Genomic DNA, 19,729 nt, shown 5'->3' with positions numbered 1-19,729 from the left:
ACTTCAATACATGCCAAAAATCCGTGAAAAGATCCCTTTAATGAGGAGTTATACAGTATCAGGTAGAGACATCGCATTGAAACTCATAAGATATAATTCACGCTCAAGATTGGCTGAAAAACCACCAGTCATATGCCGCACAACATCCGGGCGGATAATGAATTCATATAAAAATATATTCGTGTTCATATTTAAATGTTGTTTGTGTTTTTAAAAAGATATCAACCCAGCGGACCATGATAATAAATTAAAATGTCAGCCTGTTTGTCGAAAACACTGTTAAATTGTTAACTGCAGCAATACGTTTGCATCGCTTTCATTACATTTAAATGCAAACATGTTATGCCATTTGGTCGCTGATAAAAAAACGTATGTGTTTATTGTATTTTACAAATTATGACGTACATGCATGAAGTTCTTAATTTTAGCATTTTAAATAAATGTCACTTTTTTTTATAATAAGATTAATTAAATGAAATTAAAGTAATACTAACCCGTATGCATTTCTCGTACTAAACAAAATGCATTATTTTTACAGAACAGTTAAATCCCTGGGTCAAAATGCTAAACATAAGCCTATTTTACTTTTCGCATTCAATCATAGTTAAACTTTAAGAAATTTGACTTCAACACTGCTGCCATTAGTTGTTAGTTAAGTATGCATGGCATAATCCAGAATGTTGAGAGTGTGTCTTAACCCAAATCACAAGAATGAGTATGCATTGTTTAGCATCTTATGGGTGCTAAGATACAAGATCTCAAAGTAACACAAACAAGAAAACATGCCCATTTTTTTAGGTTTGCCGAACTAGGGACAAAACAGACACATATACTTTGTGAAACCCCAAATAAATGAATATGCCTGTGTCATATCAGATTCTTTTAACACTACGAATGCAATTTCACGAATAAAATTCGTTTTAAAACCCATGCTTATCAATATCACAGAATAATACTACATAACAAAATACAATAATTAATGAAAAGCTCTTTAAAAAAAAATCCACTAGCCGATTTAACTCGCGAATCAGGGAGTCATACAGACAGCGCTGTTGAACCGAATTTTTGGTGTTTGAGCCGTGTTTACCTTTGATCGCACTTTGATTTAAACCAGACTCTGACCCAACTATCGCAATAGGTCAACTTCATTGCAACCCGGACAACAGGGTTCCCTGTGGGCTTTAAAAAGTTGTCCTATCTTACTTTCGCAAAATTCAAAAAGTTGTCGCCAAACTGGGGCTTTTTTTAGGCAAAGAAGATCATGTTATAATGATGAAACGAAATCAAACATTTTACAGTAAGTTTAATAAGTTTACTTACTAACAGCACATTTAATGAGATGATAAAAACACATTATACAACTGTGCAAATTATGTTTTCAACAGTCTACACACCACAATAAAACACAATGAAAAAATAGATGGACAGGTTAATAAGATGATCTTTAAAACGTATTCACTGAGACTTGAATGAATTAAGGTATAACATGTAGGTTCATGCATTCACCGACCTTGGTACGTACATGAATTTAGTTAATAAATAAAACATGTGTTTATGACTATGTTAAACTTTAACCATTTGCCACAAATGCTACCGTACTTCACCTCAACGTTTGCCAGCAGATCATTTCAAAAGTCTACTACTCTTCACAAATGTCTGCTTTATGAATGCCCGGTATTAGGGGAACTCTTCGAATCATTTTTACAGTAGACTACTTAATGAAAGTCCGACAGCAGGGAAACAGCTCTATTTTCCTGCTACCCAGTGCAATTCGTAATAACGTGTCAAATTTACAAAGCGACAACCGTTTCTCGAGGCAGGTTTGACTGAAGCTCTGTTGTCAAGCCACGTTCTCAATCAACACTGCTTACAGAAGCTACTAAAAAGCTTTCTGCTGCCTCTGCGGTTCCATGATACATGTCTTTTTATTCAGAGCTGAGTTGGCAGAGTTCGTAGTACTGCACACAAGTTAACTACTGTTATCTACAAGAGTGTGAATGAAAGTCATGAACATGCCTTAGCTCTCAAGATATCCCTCAAAACCTACACTACACATGTACTCTGCCACAACATCAATTTCCTTTACCATGCTATCCTTTTCAATTGATGGGTTTAATAGAACGTTTAAAGATGCCAGAACTCACCATCATGGTTGTCAGCATACCTGTCATGCATACTTTTTATAACACCTGCTGAGAATGATTTGCAAATACTCACTGCCGCGTGCCTTTTGCTTGTAACTGTTTTGATCTACAGTATATTAACTTACCGATAGTATATCTATATTTAACACTGTACTACCAATCTTTTCTGTGTAGTACGTCAACAAAGGTCGTTTACTGTGTACTTTGTCATCAAAGGTTATTGATAAAAAGATACTACACGAAACAGTCACTGTTTCTGATGGCATGGTCTTGAAAGTGCCATCTTCAGTCCTGGATTCCTCTTGTACCATTTAAGAAATTTACTAATTCGATATTCAGATTGACCAGTAGTTCTCATTTAATTGAATTGTTCTTTATCAAAAGAGGATTTACCCCTGCAAAGCGAAGATCCTGTGTTTGGAAAGACTTGAATGACACATCCAATGGTTGGATGACATCATTCCGAAAGAGTACAATATACAGAGCTTGTAGACTATAATGGGCTTGCAAATACTGAGCGCCTCCACCTGATCTCTCCTTACGAAACAAATACATTAGCTACTGAAGTTCTGAACAATATCCTCTACTGAGCCATGATTACTAAGACACCTGTGCCCGTGTGTCAACCCCATGTGAACCCCGTCGATCCTGCACTCTGAATAAGCGAATTTGGAAGTCAAAGCTCGTTTTAATCCATGATGAAACACTATTATTCCAAAGATATATCACTCTGTTTCATATATATATATATATATATATATATATATATATATAGTTTCAGATTGGGTAAAATGGTGGGTCAAACGTCCATTTTACCGCCGTATTGTTGGGTCTTTAGTCGATTGTCGGGTCCCAAAGTCGATTATCGGGCACTTGGACCCGACAGTTGAAGACCCACTTAATAAAAGGCTGCTTAACATCCTCATGACTATTTTTTAATTCAAATTTGCGTATGTAATTTTACTCGAATTGTCGGGCCTATATCTCCCATTCGCAAACTTTAGATCAAACTCCTCACGGCAGTTACTTCCCTTGGGCATCTTCTAGAATAAGGGAGGCCACTGAGCCCTTTTCGGAAAGTCGCATATCTCCCCTGAGTATTCTCCGGAATTGGAGGTTCTCAATCGCTGGCATTCGGTACCCCTCGCAGATTATCATAATACTTATCCGATGTTTGACGGAAAGGGCCGAGAATGTGCGATTGAATCGCTGGGTAGTATTGATTTCCAGTAACAATGGCGTCGAATGAGAAAGAAAACGATCGTTATCTGTCTGACATCGAAATTGACAAATTAAGTGTTGCACAATTGAAGGATTATTTACGATTTCATAATCATTATGTGTCAGGGAATAAGAATGAACTTGTCTTGAGGACAAAAGGCGTACAAAAGCTAGGATTAAATGATCGACAGCTGCACAGGAATGCGGAAGTAAATTATGAAAAAAGGAAAACAGAAAAACTTTTTACGCCACTCGGTGAAAAGCTGCCACATCCAGATGTATTAAAAACGTTGAGTAGTGACTTAATGGACTTTCCTACATTAATAGATAGTGACATCTACAATTATTTTGTGCTGAAAATGAACACACAAAAACAATTGAGATCAAAAAATTGTATTATGTTTACAGACATAAACACAGTATTTTGTACCATGACATAAGTGACAAATGGGAACATTGTTTTGTTAAATGCAAAGTATTACCATCACTACCGAGTGCAAATGTGAAAGAAAACCCAGATCACAGTGTGTGGCTCTGTCTGTCAAAGGTCACTGGACAGGTTCATTCAGCGGAATGTAATTGCACAGCCGGGTGAGTGTACACAGTTTTTCATATAAGTTCTTGCAATATTGAAACGAGGTTATAAATAATTTATCAAGAGACATGCCTCTGTTACAATCCTAGTTGCAATAATCCAACTCCCAGCTATATTTACCCTCTGGGTTGTGAGGTGTACGAATGTACTCATAAACCCTCAGAGCATTCAAGAAGAACTAGTAGTTACGATCCCCGAATCGGCATTATACCAATCATTTTCATAGATCTATATACTGGTCACAAGCTATTCTCGGGATGGACCAGTTTCTGGGAAATTTTCATCAAAATTTAGATGCTCGAGCAAAAAAAAAAGTGCAGTTTGAAAGTATGTCTAATTATTATGTTTATATATTTTCAGGAGCGGAGAAGCATGTATCCATATTGGTGCATTTATGTATGCCCTTTCTGATCTCACTGCTAAAAAGAAGGACGGCACTCTAAGATCAACCTCAAAAAAATGCGTGTGGGACAGATTTAATAATCCCCGGAAAAGAAAGCGAACGCCTAAAAAGTCTAGCGAATTTACATTTCGGAAACATACCTTTGAGTCAAAATTAGAGCCAGTCGAAAATAACACCAGAAAAGAACTTCTTGCGATTTCTGTAAATGAGAACAGTTTCCGTTCAAAACTCGAAAATATGCAACCCAACAGCTGGATGGCTTTTGAACTTTGTAGAAGAGAAGGAAGAGGTGAAATTACCAAAGTTTATAGAAATTGGATATAACTTTAGTGATAGCGTAGATCTGAATAGTGAAACTGTGAAGGATAAAATGTCGAAAATGATGGATATGCTACAAATGGATGAACTTGAATGCCAAAGTATTGAAAAATTAACCAGAGGTCAGGGAAAGAACGTACTTTGGGAAGATGAAAGAAAATTACGTGTAACTGCATCCAATTTTGGTGAAGTAATTTTACTGAAACAAGAGACTGAAAGATTTAAAAGAAATTGAGTGCAATCTTTAAAGAATAGTAACAAATATGAATTTAAGATCACAATTGTGAATTTCTCGCAAGCTTACCCTTGCTCCTAGAATATGTTTTTATAATTTTGATGTCTCACTTTTCTCTAGAGATTAACCCTTTACTTCTTAAATATGTATTTTCAAGCTTTTGTAGTTCCTTAAAAAGTTAAATGTAATAAAGTACCTTTATTACTAAATTTAAGTTTTAAAGGCTTCATTTCCAACCCTTAAATACTGATGAGCAGCAAACAGTATAAAACCTGAACAGACTGCGAGTTACTAGCATGCTGTTCTGGTTTTATGCTGTTTTCACTGTGCTTCCAAGTGGAATAGGGTTAAATAACAAAAGTTAACGCCAGATCAGAAAATAATTTAAGTAACAACAGTACAGGACATCATTGAGGTCCCTCCTTTTTTATGTTTCAATAGTCATTTAGCTCTACAAAGCATATAAATATTGTACATAAAAGTGTATGAATGTATAAATATTTATCAACTGTTCATATTATGAATTTTACAGTAGTACATGTAGAATGCTTTTCAACGATTTGTGTACGGTTCATTAATACCATCACAACGTGATTGTCAATTGTTATTCCGCTAAATTGATTTGCTCTTAAAATGATAAATCATAAAAAGAACTTTTGCTATGTTATTATCCATCACTTATTACCTTACCTGTGTTTGGAGAAAAACCGAAGGGTTTACGATAATAATCTGTTTCAAAATGTTAAAATGATATGAAATTAATGAGTGGCAAGCATGAACCAAATTAAGAAAATCAACACAGAGGTATCAACAGCTGCATCTTATTAAAAATCTGTGCACAATGCTTTTTGTCCAAGTATAGATCATTTCAGAACCCCATTGAGTTAATAGACACCTTGGAAGCTTTGCTGGTATGACTTCTGCTTTACATCTGACAAGTACTCTGCAGGTGTTGCTACTTGTATCAGAAATCTTGGTTTTAAACAAGAGCTGTCACCATAGGATGACTTATGCCCCCTATATACGCTTGATAGAAGTTATGAGCATTTTCCCAAACCTAAATGCATATTTCGAAACCTAAACACGGACCCTAAGTTTAAGGTCAAGGTCACAGGGGTCAAAGTTTGTGTGCATATGGAAAGGCCTTGACCATATACACATGCATGCCAAATATGAAAATGCTATCTGAAGCGACATAGAAGTTATGAGCATTTTTCGAAACCTAAACGCAAAGTGTGACGGACAGACCGACAGACAGTCCGATCACTATAGCGACATAGAAGTTATGAGCTTTTTTCGAAACCTAAATGCATATTCGAAACCTAAACGCGGACCCTTAGTTTAAGGTCAAGGTCACAGGGGTCAAAATTTGTGTGCGTATGGAAAAGCTTTGTCCATATACACATGCATGCCAAATATGAAATTGCTATCCAAAGCGACATAGCAGTTATGAGGATTTTTCGAAACCTAAACGCAAAGTGTGACGGACGGACAGACCGACAGACAGTCTGATCACTATATGCCCTCCTTCGGGGGCATAAAAATTCTTGACGGGTTTATTGCTCCCAATTATAAATTAACTGTTGATTAAGTCTTCAGTAGCAGTACTAAACCTTAAAGACAAACATTTACTTAGGTATACAAAAGAAATCTGTGTTTTCAACGCTCTGTGTCAATTAATGTATGTAAACTTGAATCCAGTACAATATTTATCAGAATTTCAGTCTTATAATTTGTTTGGTCTTACAAAACTGCTTTCAAGCAAGAAAACATGTATAAATATATTGGCACAAACACACAAACGCAGAAACACAATTTTCTTTTTTTGCCTGAAAATGTTTGTATGGAATATGAGACAAGAAAATAATAATCAGTAACAATTTTATTTTCACAAATGAAAGCTGACTGTAAAATGTGAAATTAAGTATTATTCACATAATTACATAGTATATTACTTATACATACATGCAATGGTCAAACACTTCTAGTTAAATTGTATACTGAATTTCTCACAAAGTTCACTTGTTCAGCTTCTTATCAAACTTAATTTGTACTAGTTTTAAGGAGCCACTTTTCCAGTTTATATTAGCATGACTATTTTCAGTTTATAAACACACTTTATTTTCCGGGGACAGGTTTTTCGTGCTAACCCTGCTTTCATTCCAACACTGACCTCATCAAATAAACACTCAAAAGTTCCAGCAGTTGGGATACCAGTGTAGAACAACACCTTATCGTCATCATCCCTTATATCCTCAAAGGTGAAGCTAGGCCGATCCACTTGTATCCCAACTGTCGACGTTTCAGTAGAAGTCTGGGTTGATATACTTCTGGGAACTCTCGTATCGTCGGTTTGAGTAACCACAGAAATCAGCTCCGGTTGCACTTGTTCACACTGATGACGGATTATGGCGGGTACTGGTGTAAACCTTCCATAGTCATGGAGCTGAAATAAATAAATACATTTTTACAAGCAAAGTAAATGCAGTTTGAAGTAAAGATTATAGGTCTTTCTGTATTTTACTAAGGCATCACCAAACTGATAACTTCTTCAGTTTTTTTCTTTAAAAATGGGAAGAGCATGAAAAACAACTATCTATTTATACTGCCAAGTGCCCTTTCGAGCATGGTAGGCAGACATGGACATTATCGAGTCGGTTTCCTGGGAAGAACCAGTACTTGGTGTCCATGGAGGAGATAATTAGAATGCTTCCCAAGTAAGGAGTGAACCCACTAACACCCGATCGCTAGGCGGATATCTCATCCACTACAACACCGCGACCTTGAACTACAAATATTTTTTTATGTCCCCCACTATAGAAGTGGGGGACATATTGTTTTTGCCCTGTCTGTTGGTTGGTCTGTTGGTTGGTTGGTTTGCGCCAACTTAAACATTTTGCAATAACTTTTGCTATATTGAATATAGCAACTTGATATTTGGCATGCATGAGTATCTCATGGAGCTGCACATTTTGAGTGATGAAAGGTCAGAGGTCAAATATATGTGGCCTAAATTGCTCATTTTATGAATACTTTTGCAATATTGAAGATAGCAACTCGATATTTGGCATGCATGTGTATCTCATGGAGCTGCACATTTTGAGTGGTGAAAGGTCAAAGTCAAGGTCATCCTTCAAGGTCAGAGGTAAAACATATTTGTCCCAAATCGCTTATTTTATTAATACTTTTGAAATATTGAAGATAGCAACTTGATATTTGGCATGCATGTGTATCTCATGGAGCTGCACAATTTGAGTGGTGAAAGGTCAAGGTCATCCTTCAAGGTCAGAGGTCAAATATATGTGGCCCAAATCGCTTATTTTATGAATACACTTGCAATATTAAAGATAGCAACTTGATATTTGGCATGCACGTGTATCTCATGGAGCTGCACATTTTGAGTGGTGAAAGGTCAAGGTCATCCTTAAAGGTCAAATATATGGGTCAAAATTGCTCATGTAATGTCACTTCTGCAATATTGAAGCTAGCAATTTTATATTTGAAATGCATGTGTATCTCATGGAGCTGCACATTTTGAGTGGTGAAGGGTCAAGGTCATCCTTCAAGGTCAAACATTATTTAGGGGGACATTGTGTTTCACAAACGCATCTTGTTTCAAATTATCTTTATTCAACAACATTTTGTATAACGATAAAACAACTCACTCTTAGAGATACGTCTAGTAGTGATGCACTGCTTTCAACCAACAAACCATCTGCCTCGTTCTCGAAACTCAAGTCTGGTGAACGGTTATCTGACATTTCCTCAGTTTCTGGTGTGGAATTCGTCTCATCTGCTTCAGGGCCATTTTCCAGAGTCTGTAAGGTAAACAAATAAAATTAAATCAGCACATCAAAGACCTAGAAATACACATACTTTTTCAAACTAACATGAAAGAATGATGTTCAGATACGTAATATTTATGCTTCTGTATCATGTTGTAAACACCGTCAGATTCTATACCGATAGAGTAACTGACCCATGTTCATTCTTGAAACCTCGTATAGCCTAGTGGCAACATATCCGCTTCAAAATATCAGATACCATTGGTTCGATCCTCGGCTGTGAGCTACATAAAATAAATCATGAACTGTGCCATGGGTATGTCTGCCATTATCCCATGCTTGATTGTACCACAAGGAATCACTGATTTGAATAGTAAGCTCGATTTAATAATCCATCGGAATCGTTTTAAGGTGATAATCTGATTACACGCAGTGCGCAATCTGATTATGTGATGACTTAAATTAGTATAAGTATTAATATGATTTAATAAGAATAGTATATGTGCCTTTTATACACGCGTTCAATGCCATAATACCGGTAAAATCATAAGTTGATTTAGATATCAGTACATTAAATAAATGTCTATATATTATAATCATACAATACGCAATTTTACAATGCCGAAGTAATGTTATTTACTGAAATAAGATCTATTTTCGCATGACACTGGCTGTATAGCAAGTAGTCTTATATAAATAAGAGCAACATTACTTCAAGCACGTACACTTAACAAAAAGAGTTCTCCGTTTAAAAATGATGGTATTAAGGTGTTACTAAATATAAAATACCCAACAGCGGGCGAGCGTTTAATGCACTTTGCGCTTGATGAATAATGTTATACAATTATTATGGGCAAATTTATAATTTCAAAACATTATTAGTTGTTGATGTTATTCGCGTTCAATAAATACATCAGTTCTTCTTATCAACCTGATGCCTGTTGCCTGCTACAGTTTCTTATCATAATTGTATAAACTACAATACACCATCAGCGGCCGAGAGCAGAATACCGGCCGCTAAATAAATTGTGACTTGCATCAAATCTCAGGTCAAATTTCGATTGTTTTACAATAAAATACTAATATTTTATAATGTCAAGCACGTGCACTTAATAAAATACGATATGTCTTTATTTATTGTAGAATTTTGCAAAAGTAAAGCGCTTTATATATAGCAATGTTTTATTATTTCTTTCTAGTTACGTAAATAAACAAAACATAATTATGTATATAACATTTAATATTTGTACATAATTTATAAAAATAAATACAATGAAACGTGATGTTTGTGAAGTGCGCGTGACATTGAACTTCGAGTTAAGCGAAAGATGCGAATTAAATTACACATAATTAAAAACTGATACTATTCTGTCAGCATGTTTTATACTCCATCGCGCCAATAAATTCATCAAATTGTGTATACAAGCAAAACGATGGAAATTATGACAGAAACCCAGCTTTTCAAATAAAATGACCCTTAACATAACGCTAGCAGACCCGAATGAATATACTTTATTTGAGTCGTGTTCTGAGAAAACTGTGCATAATGCATGTGCTTAAAGTGTCGTCCCAGATTAGCCTGTACAATCCGCACGAATTATCAGGGACGGCACTTTCCGCTTTTATGACATTTTTCGTTTAAATGAAGTGTCTTTTTAGCAAAAATCCAATTTAGGGTCGACACTTTACGCACATGCATTATGCCCATTATTCCCAGAACGCGACTCATTTAATCCAATCAGGTAAATAACAAATACAATAATAAAACAGGGGAAGTCTACACTGTGTATTAGCAACCTGCTGTGGTGAATATATCTTATCAGCTAAATACACAGGCACCTGGCTACTGTACTGGAAAAATTGGATTTACTGCCAAAATAATTGATTTCATTTATGGCTAAATTGTTGTGTACATGTAAAATTAAAACGAGGATGTATCCACATCACCGTTGCACATTGTTATTAATTTCACAGTTATCTGTTCTTTATTAGAGATAGCCTAATTAAAGACGGCGCTAATAAAATGTGAAGGTGGATATAAAGAAATAAGGTCAATTTCCGCACTGACAGTATAGCAAGTAGTCTTATATAACATATTAAAAATATTCCATGGTTAAAAATGCACGATGTTATATAGTAAAAGAGTGTGTTTGAGTAATCAATAGGATATTTTGTATTGGCTATATTGTTTCACTCGTAAAGAAAATACCAAAATCGACGTGCGAAACGTAAAAATTTATATCTGAAATAATATTGTTAAGGGCGTTAAGCTAGTTAAAAATAATCACGATTATTTACTATGTATAAATTAGATAAAACGTTAAGATGTAAATTCTTATCATAAATATAAAATGCACATAATATTATAATATTCATTCATATTTCATTATTTCAGGTAAAAGTACAACATATTGTTTTAAATCCTATGTAATCAGCACTTTATGTTGGATTTCAACAATGCTTAATTAATTATCGGGTGTAGCAGCGGTGTACATTACCCATATGATATAACGCAAAGGTAACGGTCAAGCGACTTCCCACATTTATATGACATGTTTTATTATCGTTATCAGGTATCTGTTATGTGTCAACGGATTAACGGACATTGGTTGATTACCCGATAATATGCAAGTATCAAATGATTTAGATTCATAAGTTATGGGAAAACATTATATGCCTGACCTGAAAAATGTAAGTCATAACAAATAATTATATTATAAGTTCACTTACCAGAATCACAACCTAAGTGTTGCCATCGCTCGCAGGCATCGCAAGAAACAGCACGTTGCCTCTGCCCAACTGTCTTTCCACAATGTATGCACTTTACCACTTCTGCCATTGCAGAAACACAAAACTCACTTACTCTCACAGTAAAATTATTGTATCCTACATTTAAGAAGCACAAATGTTTGAAATATTTATATAAATTAGTTCAATTTATGATTCACTGTGTGTGTTTCAGAGTTTATTTACAGGTCCTACTGGCCTCTTCACGAGGTTATGGTAGCCCGACCTGCCCCTGTGACCTCTCAGGGGAAAAAGATTAATTTAGAGCCAAAGTAGGTCAAATTTACCCCGGCTTCCCGGGTATTCGCCAAATAATTTAATTTTAAAGAGAGTTTCGTGCACGTTGGCCAATGAGACCTTAATGTGTTATTTACCGTAAGGTGGTGATGAGGTGCGGATCCCGCCGAGTGTCCCGCACACTACTTATGTACAAGACACTCAACGCGACCCACATACCAACACCACTCGGTAAGTAAGACCCGGAATACACACACATAACGCTCTCACAACCCCCCACTCATAACGGGTGATGTGTATGAGAGTGCCACGCCCATGTGTTCCGGGTCCCTTGATGTTGATCTGTGTATGGTTGTGTATAGTATGTGGTATGTGATTGTTGTGCATTTGTCTGGAGCGGAAGAGGAGATGTCTGTCGGTTATTTACGGTCGTCGGTCAGTCGTGAAGGGCTGTATATCGTTGCAGTTCCCAGATCGCAGAACACGCCGCCCCCGCACAAGCGCACCCACGCCGAGCGAGCCCGAGCCCCCCCCCCCCCCCCCCGCGCCCGCATACGGCCCCGGCCCTAGCACCCAACCGCTGAAGACCCTCGAGACAAGCACCCTCATCCACCCTCTCGCTGCGCGCGACAACAGATCAGTCAAGAACCAACCATGGAGCCCCCAAAGCCCCACCCGGAGTCACCATCGTTCTTTCCCACCCACCTGCCAAACATCCAGACCATGTATCAAGCTGGGATGTATTTATTTGTAGTTATGTTATATTTGCTATTATAATTGGATAGGTAAAGTAAATAAATGATCTCAAAATGCCGTTGTTATATCATATGATTTATTTATGTTTTATATTAATTTGTAAAACTCATAGTATTATAGTTTATGTCCCGTATTCTAGCTTTCATTTACCCAAGTGTGGTTATTGTGCTCTCCGCCCCATGAGAGGTGTTAGTGGGGGTTCGAGCAGGATACAGGAAACGCCCCGATTCCAGAGGCGCCCCTGGTTCTTTTAAGTGCCCGGTGTATAGCACCGATACACTGCACCCCCGTTTAACGTCTCTCGCGGAGGACATATTAGTACATAGTGTTAGTATCGGTACTTATATACATGTGTAGTTCTGCTGTCTTGTGTCATATCTTACGGTAACGTGGGCTCTCTCTGTTGCTATTTGGTATATAGTTTGAATGTTATTGCGAAGGGCAGGCTAGTTTTTGAAAGATCATGTATTTGATGATAGAAGAAAGGGACTATGTTTGTTTGATTGGGCCGATGACTAGTTCGTTGGGGGTAGAAAATTTCTTTGTAAATTCTTTCTTATTGCTGTGTTAAGTGTCTTGTGAGACTGTGGTGTTGTAAGGGCCAGACTAGTTTTGATAGGTCATTTATTTGATGAAAGAAGAGAGGGCTGAGTTTGAGATGATAGTAAATTTGGTATTAGGGAGAGCGCACACGTTAGTGTTTCTGGTTATAAAAGCAAAGACAGCATTCCTATGTGTTTTTGTAATATGCCAGGTTAGTATCGTGGTCTGGTCTGGGGCATATGATTCACTGAAAACTGCCCGCTTTATATACAGACAGCCCTCTTAAATGATCAGTCGCCAAATACGCAATCGCTCCGCCCACTAAGTTGTGTTTTCATAAAACGCTTATTCCATTACTCCGTAAGTCTTTGTTTGTCGGACCATGTGGCCGCAATAAACGAAATCTGATTGATTATTACGTGAGTTTGATTGACAGCTGGCGAGTGGTCAATTACTTTAAAAAGAGCATTGTTGTCTGGTTAAGCTTGTTAATAACCTTATGTAGTCTTTTATCACGCCAAACTGTGATACCATATGTCTTACTCATAAATCTGTGTCCAGACAATCAAAGCATGTCGGCATAATTAATTTTCATCAACTCACACTTTTACAAAACATAACTAACACAAAAGCATTCAATTATTCTTCTATATTTAAACCAAACTATCATACAATATGTCTGATTAAAAAATCTTTGAACAGAAAATGAAAGCATGCCGTCAAATTAAACGTCGTTAACATTTCACGCTTGTTCAGATTTCAGGGGCGAATTGTCTTGGGTGAGATTTCTTTGGGGCGAGTTGTCTGATTCCCATTCCGAATGGACTTTGAAAGAAACGAACGACAACTTTGTAAGAAAACCCGCCAATGGGGCTCGCGACCAATCGGATGGATGCTATGCCTGCTGGGATAGCCATGCTCTTTTTCGACGCGGACAGTGGACCCGACATGACCGACTTAACGGACTCGACGTGACGGACTCGACCTAATCAATTTTCTTTATTCTTAGACTTAAGTCTAAGAATTGTTTGGTGAATACGGGCCTAGCAGATTCTTTTGTGCACGAGGTAATATACTGTATTGCATTGTATTTGCCCCCAGGCCGTATTTATTGCTGTTTACCCCATTGATATTGGTGGTGATAATCTTTAGTTTAAGTTTATTTATATGTTTAGTTTAAAATTATTCTGCAAATTACTGAATTTAAACTGAGAGATTGGTTCAGGGACATTGTATTTGTGGGTCATTCTTCCCCAACCTCTGAATGAAGTGGGTCACTTGAAGTTGGCCGGTACTGTTAACAAGTTGTATGAAAGCTGGTTAATGTTCTATGCAATATTTTTATTATTTTCTACACTGGATCTGGTTTACTTATATATTTGAAGGTTAAACAAAAATTGAGGCAAAAATTTACCGGCTGAGGGGAAAAAAATTCCAGTGGAAAAGACCATTTTTCGACGGGTCACAAAGGAGATAAAACCTGTCCTTGATTACATGATATAAAATAAACAGATTGCATTCTTATGTTTATCTTTTAAAGTATATTTTAATAAGCATAATTGTGAAAGTGGACAACCTGTTTTCGCTGTGGGCAAGTAGATGTTCATAGTGACTTGCCCCCAGTGCAAGTGGAAGAAAAGTTCTTAAGAAAATCCCTGGAGATTGCACTGTGGCTCATGCATTATTTAAGATTCCTCTTTGTATCAAAATCTACCAAGGAATGTGAAGGTTTTCCTTGTATGTATAAACAGATGCGGTCAAAAAGAAGAAAAGACGAAAGAACCAATCCAGACTTGGTGGCAGAGGAAAGTATAAAAAAGAATGCAGATCTTGGTGGATTTTGTGTGGATACAATTCCACCTAAAGGTATTTCTTGTTGACAGATAGCCTTGACCTTAAGTCATTTAAAGAAGTTTATTAATTTCAATTTCAGCTGGCACTATATGTATTTGCCTGTATATGTTTAAAGAAATAAAAAGGGCAAACAAACAATTAAACCTGGGATACAGCCTTAGCCTCTCAAAAGGGGAAAAATACCATGTGACCAGCACTTTTGGGGAGAAATTGCAATAAATCGTCATAAACTAAAGGTTAATTACATGTTATAACCATTATTTGCTCCATTTAAAAGCTGAATCGTTTTATATGGCTTTCCCCTACCACAAGTGATTGGGGCTAAATGTATACTGGAATCACTGTGTCTGTCTGTCCCACATGGGTTTATGAATGGAATCAAACATTTCAAATGCTTAACTGTTCCCTAGAATTGTTCATGTGAAATGCCTTGTATTATTTTTAAACCGATTTTTTTCTCAACTTTCCCTCTGTGTCCTTTATAAAGGACTAAGTTGAATATTTCTTTGCAAAAATGTACAGGAAAATTTTAATGGAATATGGATTGTTGTAGCTTTCTTTAAAGACTTTATGATAATCATATTGAAGCAGTAACATTCAGCCATATGTATCCATACGGCTATAAACTAATACCAAGCTTCCCCTTCCAACACTAAAACTTGTTTTACATCTTAAATAGTTTAATCCAGAGAAAGCTATTGGAAAAAAGCTAAATTAATTTGAAATATTTCAAAATGAACTTAAGCACTGTAGCTTGGACATTTGTCAGGCCTTTTCTGCCTATCTCACAGGTACGATAGTCGGACCCATTCCCAATGCCAAATATGGATGTTTTTTTCGCAATTATGTAAACAAAAATTCCCAATTTCCAACCGAAATAATGGAGCCGAAAAATGCGTTTCTCAGTAGATACTGTGTTTTAAATAATTTGGGCACCGTGTTTTAACATGCCAATGCGTAAAATGTCATAGTATCGAGCGTTCCATAATGCAATTTTGGGATCTTGAGACTTCAGACAAACAATGACGGACGCTTGTGTCTATGCATTTCTTAAGACACATTTACGGTCATTTTCGGTCAGAATAGCTTTTAAATATTGAAGTGCTGGATTATTCAGAATTATCAGGTATGTATACAACAATTGATAACAATGTGTACGCATTAATTACTGTAAATTGTTTGAGAATCGTTATCAATGGCCTGAGGTAAATAAATGTGGACTAGTTTAACTTGCAACGTTACTGTGGTTCGGAAGAGTAAGTTAAGGTAAAAAAATACAGAAATCTGACGCAGTTTAAAAAATGTCGCATAATTCTAAGTATTATTGAAGTAAAATACAAAAAAATGACCTGAAAGACACACAAAAACTGAATGTTTTGTGGGGAAATACTACCGCCAATCAGTCTACTCAACGGTTAACCAAGAATATGACTCATTTTCCACTGCCAGATTCAGAGTCACTACCCTTTGCAGCTTCTTAACATTTCAATACTATACATTTATGATGTTTAGCTATACTTTTGTGTTTCAAATAATGGTTGCCTTCAGACATTTGGCAACTTGAATTTTGAATAACAATATGTTGGATGCAGGTCGTTCGACTGAATGTTCATAAAAAATACTTAATGACATATCAAGCTATGTATATCATTTGAACTTCAAACGTAACAAAGACTGTGTTTTATTATCATACTCATACTTACGTTAGCAGTGGACAATGACTGTTGCTGCAGCTGCTTGTTGCATGGTAAAAAAGAGTTTAATACTTAAATAGCATTTTTAGGCAATACCTATGTATGAAAACATTTCATAAAATAAGAAAAAAAAGAAAATAATTTCCCAAACAATGCTTTTGTCCATGAAAATTCTTCCCAATTCGGAAGAAACCGGGACTGGTAAAATCCCAATTTTTCCAGGTACTTTTTCCCAGAATAGACAGAAAAAGGCCTGTTTGTAAATTCTATAATATAACCCAATTTATCCAAGCTTAAGGTTGTAAGATTTTTACTCGGTGGTAGTTTTTTATTAGTTCGATGTTTTCGGAGAAACCCCCGAGGTTTTGTCATAGCCAGCTCGTCGTGTTGTGTCATGCTAAAACCTTGACATTTTACTCTACAATGAAAGTGCTTCCACCTACAACTTTGAAACTTCATATGTAGATGCACCTTGATGAGTTCTACCAGGGCTTGACACTAACTTTTTTACGTACTGACCCAAAGGACCACCAGCTTTCAGAATTTACTGGTCCTCCAAGATTCAAGTGGTCCGACAATGTTATTTGACATAAGTTCAGCTTACTTTCCGGACTATTCACAATGTATTGTGCATTTATAAAAGAAAACTACTATCTTCTAAACTATCTCTTATCCTTTTCATATTTTCTCTGTACTTCAAGCTTCTCTTCATTAGTTTAAGGTTTTTAGGCAGAGGTTCAACCACCCTTGGAATGAAATTCCACATTGCGAAAACTTGAAAATCTTGAAAATACATACGCTTACTCTCCTGCGATATCAAAACATTATTCGGCGCACTCCATTGTAAATTTGCACGGTCAGGGTTCGACATAAACTTTTTTACAGCCAGACCATCGGACCAGCTCCTCTTAAAATGTACTAGCCCGAATCTGATGTCTACTAGACCATTAATGACATAGCAAATAAACAGAATTGTGTTGTGTAACTGTTTAATCAGGTTTCATCAGAAAATTAATAGTGAACACAAGAAAGTTATTTGATGCACAGAGTAAAAAATAATATAAAACTATTTAACAACATAAATTGTTTGTTATAATTTCACTGTTTATCACCAGTTAAACAAATGATGTCTGTACAGCAGGTGACATTTATTAAACGTTATCAAATTCTAGCCTCCTTGACCGCTGTGCTCCATGCTACCACAGCTCCAAGGCCCTCTTCCATCATAATCTGTGTCAGTTTTACCGTCTGATTCTTCTTTATTAACTTATTTGTCGGACGAAAATCCAACCTTGAACAAAGCCATTCTTTAAATTACATTCTCTCGTCTGCTACGCGGTCACCAAAATGTTTACATCGACGATAGCGATTTTGGATAGAAGTCGTAAAAACATGATGTAAAGTTCTATGACACTGTAGAAAATCATTAACTCTTCAGTGCTGAAGGAATTTTGAAGGTCTTTACAAACAGTTTGGATCCAGATGAGACGCCACAGAACGTGGCGTCTAATCTGGATCCAAACTGTTTGCTATTCTGATAGTATTCTTTGAAAAAAATTGAAAATGCTAATTTTAAAAATTCAGCAGACAACATTTTAGCAGACTACAAATTTCCCAGCATGCAAAGGGTTAATATTCATGACAACCAATGGAAACAAGCTATTTCTGCGGGAAGCTCTCCTTCGCGTCTATAAATAGCGATGAATCATGTGAATGCTCCGCGTTTATTTATATACGCTAGTTTTGTTCTGATGTAAATAATGGATACAATTGTTATTTTACACATCAAGAGAAAAAGGTTTTCGGTTAGTTATAGTTATATGAATCAGTATAGATTTTGTATGTACGACCAGTCGGACAAGCTAGCCCACAGTTTTACTAGCCCGACCACCGATCTTACTAGACAATGTCTGTCGGACGTGCCTTAGTGTCGAACCCTGACGGTAAACAAAGTAAATTCTGATGGTACTAAGATCGATACAATGCTAATTATTGCTGCTTTTTCAAAATAATAAAACACCATTTTGTTCATTCTCAATCCAAACGCTTCGAATTTTATGTTTATTGTGTATTGATCATTGCGAAGTCTGGAGACATTTGCGGGAGACAATTGCGAAACGCAAATCAATTTTTTGATCCGACAACAGGGTTTTGTCATCCGGGCTTCTAGACAAAATTGAATTTCCAATATATTGCTATTTTTATGCCCCCCCCTTCGAAGAAGAGGGGTATATTGCTTTGCACATGTCGGTCAGTCTGTCGGTCCGTACACCAGGTGGTTTCCGGATGATAACTCAACGCTTGGGCCTAGGATCATGAAACTTCATAGGTACATTGATCATGACTCGCAGATGACCCCTATTGATTTTTAGGTCAAAGGTCAAGGTCATGGTGACCTGAAATAGTAAAATGGTTTCCGGATGATCACTCAAGAACGCTTAGGCCTAGGATCATGAAACTTTATAGGTAGATTGATCATGACTTGCAGATGACCCCTAATGATTTTCAGGTCAGTAGGTCAAGGTCACGGTGACCCAAAATAGTAAAATGGTTTCCGGATGATAACTCGAGAACGCGCAGGCTAGGATCATGAAACTTGATAGGTAGATTGCTCATGACTCGCAGATGACCCCTTTTGATTTGCAGGTCACTAGGTCAAAGGTCAAGGTCGGGGTGACCCTAAATAGTAAAATGGTTTCCGGATGATAACTCAAGAACGCTTATGGCTAGAATCATGAAACTTCATAGGTACATTGATCATGACTGGCAGATGACCCCTATTGATATTCAGGTCACTAGGTCAAAGGCCAAGGTCACAGTGTCAAAAACATATTCACACAATGCTAGGTTGGCGCTAAGGAAAAAAAACTTAGTCGCCAAACCTAGGGGGTCCGGGGGCATGCCCCACCTGAAAATGTCCTGAGCAAAATTAAGACTATTTTTGTCTGAAATTAGCCCTTTTTTTGCTTGAAAAATTTTCTTCGCTGGTGAGCCACTTGCTGACATTTTGCAGGAGATTTTTTTGTTTACACAGACACCGGTGGCGTAGTGATAATGATACATTACCACCCAGGGATCATATTTTTTCGGTTTTGTCGGTCCTAGACCGATTGGGGGTCATGAAAGACTGATTGAAAATCCCTAACAGTCGGTCCGA

At 36.8% G+C, this 19,729-nt stretch overlaps 2 long non-coding RNA genes across 2 annotated transcripts; both read left to right on the top strand.

Annotated features, from left to right (window-relative positions):
* The first annotated feature begins 2,909 nt into the window (after nt 1-2,909).
* LOC127854447 (uncharacterized) lies at nt 2,910-5,569 on the top strand. Its single transcript, XR_008037072.1, has 2 exons — nt 2,910-3,956; nt 4,321-5,569. It is a non-coding gene; the product is annotated as an uncharacterized LOC127854447 (long non-coding RNA).
* Nucleotides 5,570-7,975: 2,406 nt separating this feature from the next.
* On the top strand, nt 7,976-9,179 carry LOC127854448 (uncharacterized). Its single transcript, XR_008037073.1, has 2 exons — nt 7,976-8,200; nt 8,328-9,179. It is a non-coding gene; the product is annotated as an uncharacterized LOC127854448 (long non-coding RNA).
* Nucleotides 9,180-19,729: the final 10,550 nt, after the last annotated feature.

Source organism: Dreissena polymorpha, chromosome 13 (assembly GCF_020536995.1).
Source record: "Dreissena polymorpha isolate Duluth1 chromosome 13, UMN_Dpol_1.0, whole genome shotgun sequence".
NCBI classification, from domain to species: Eukaryota; Metazoa; Mollusca; class Bivalvia; order Myida; family Dreissenidae; genus Dreissena; species Dreissena polymorpha.
The sequence above is the reverse complement of the archived record's forward strand: the minus strand, read 5'-3'. Positions and strand labels throughout refer to the sequence as shown.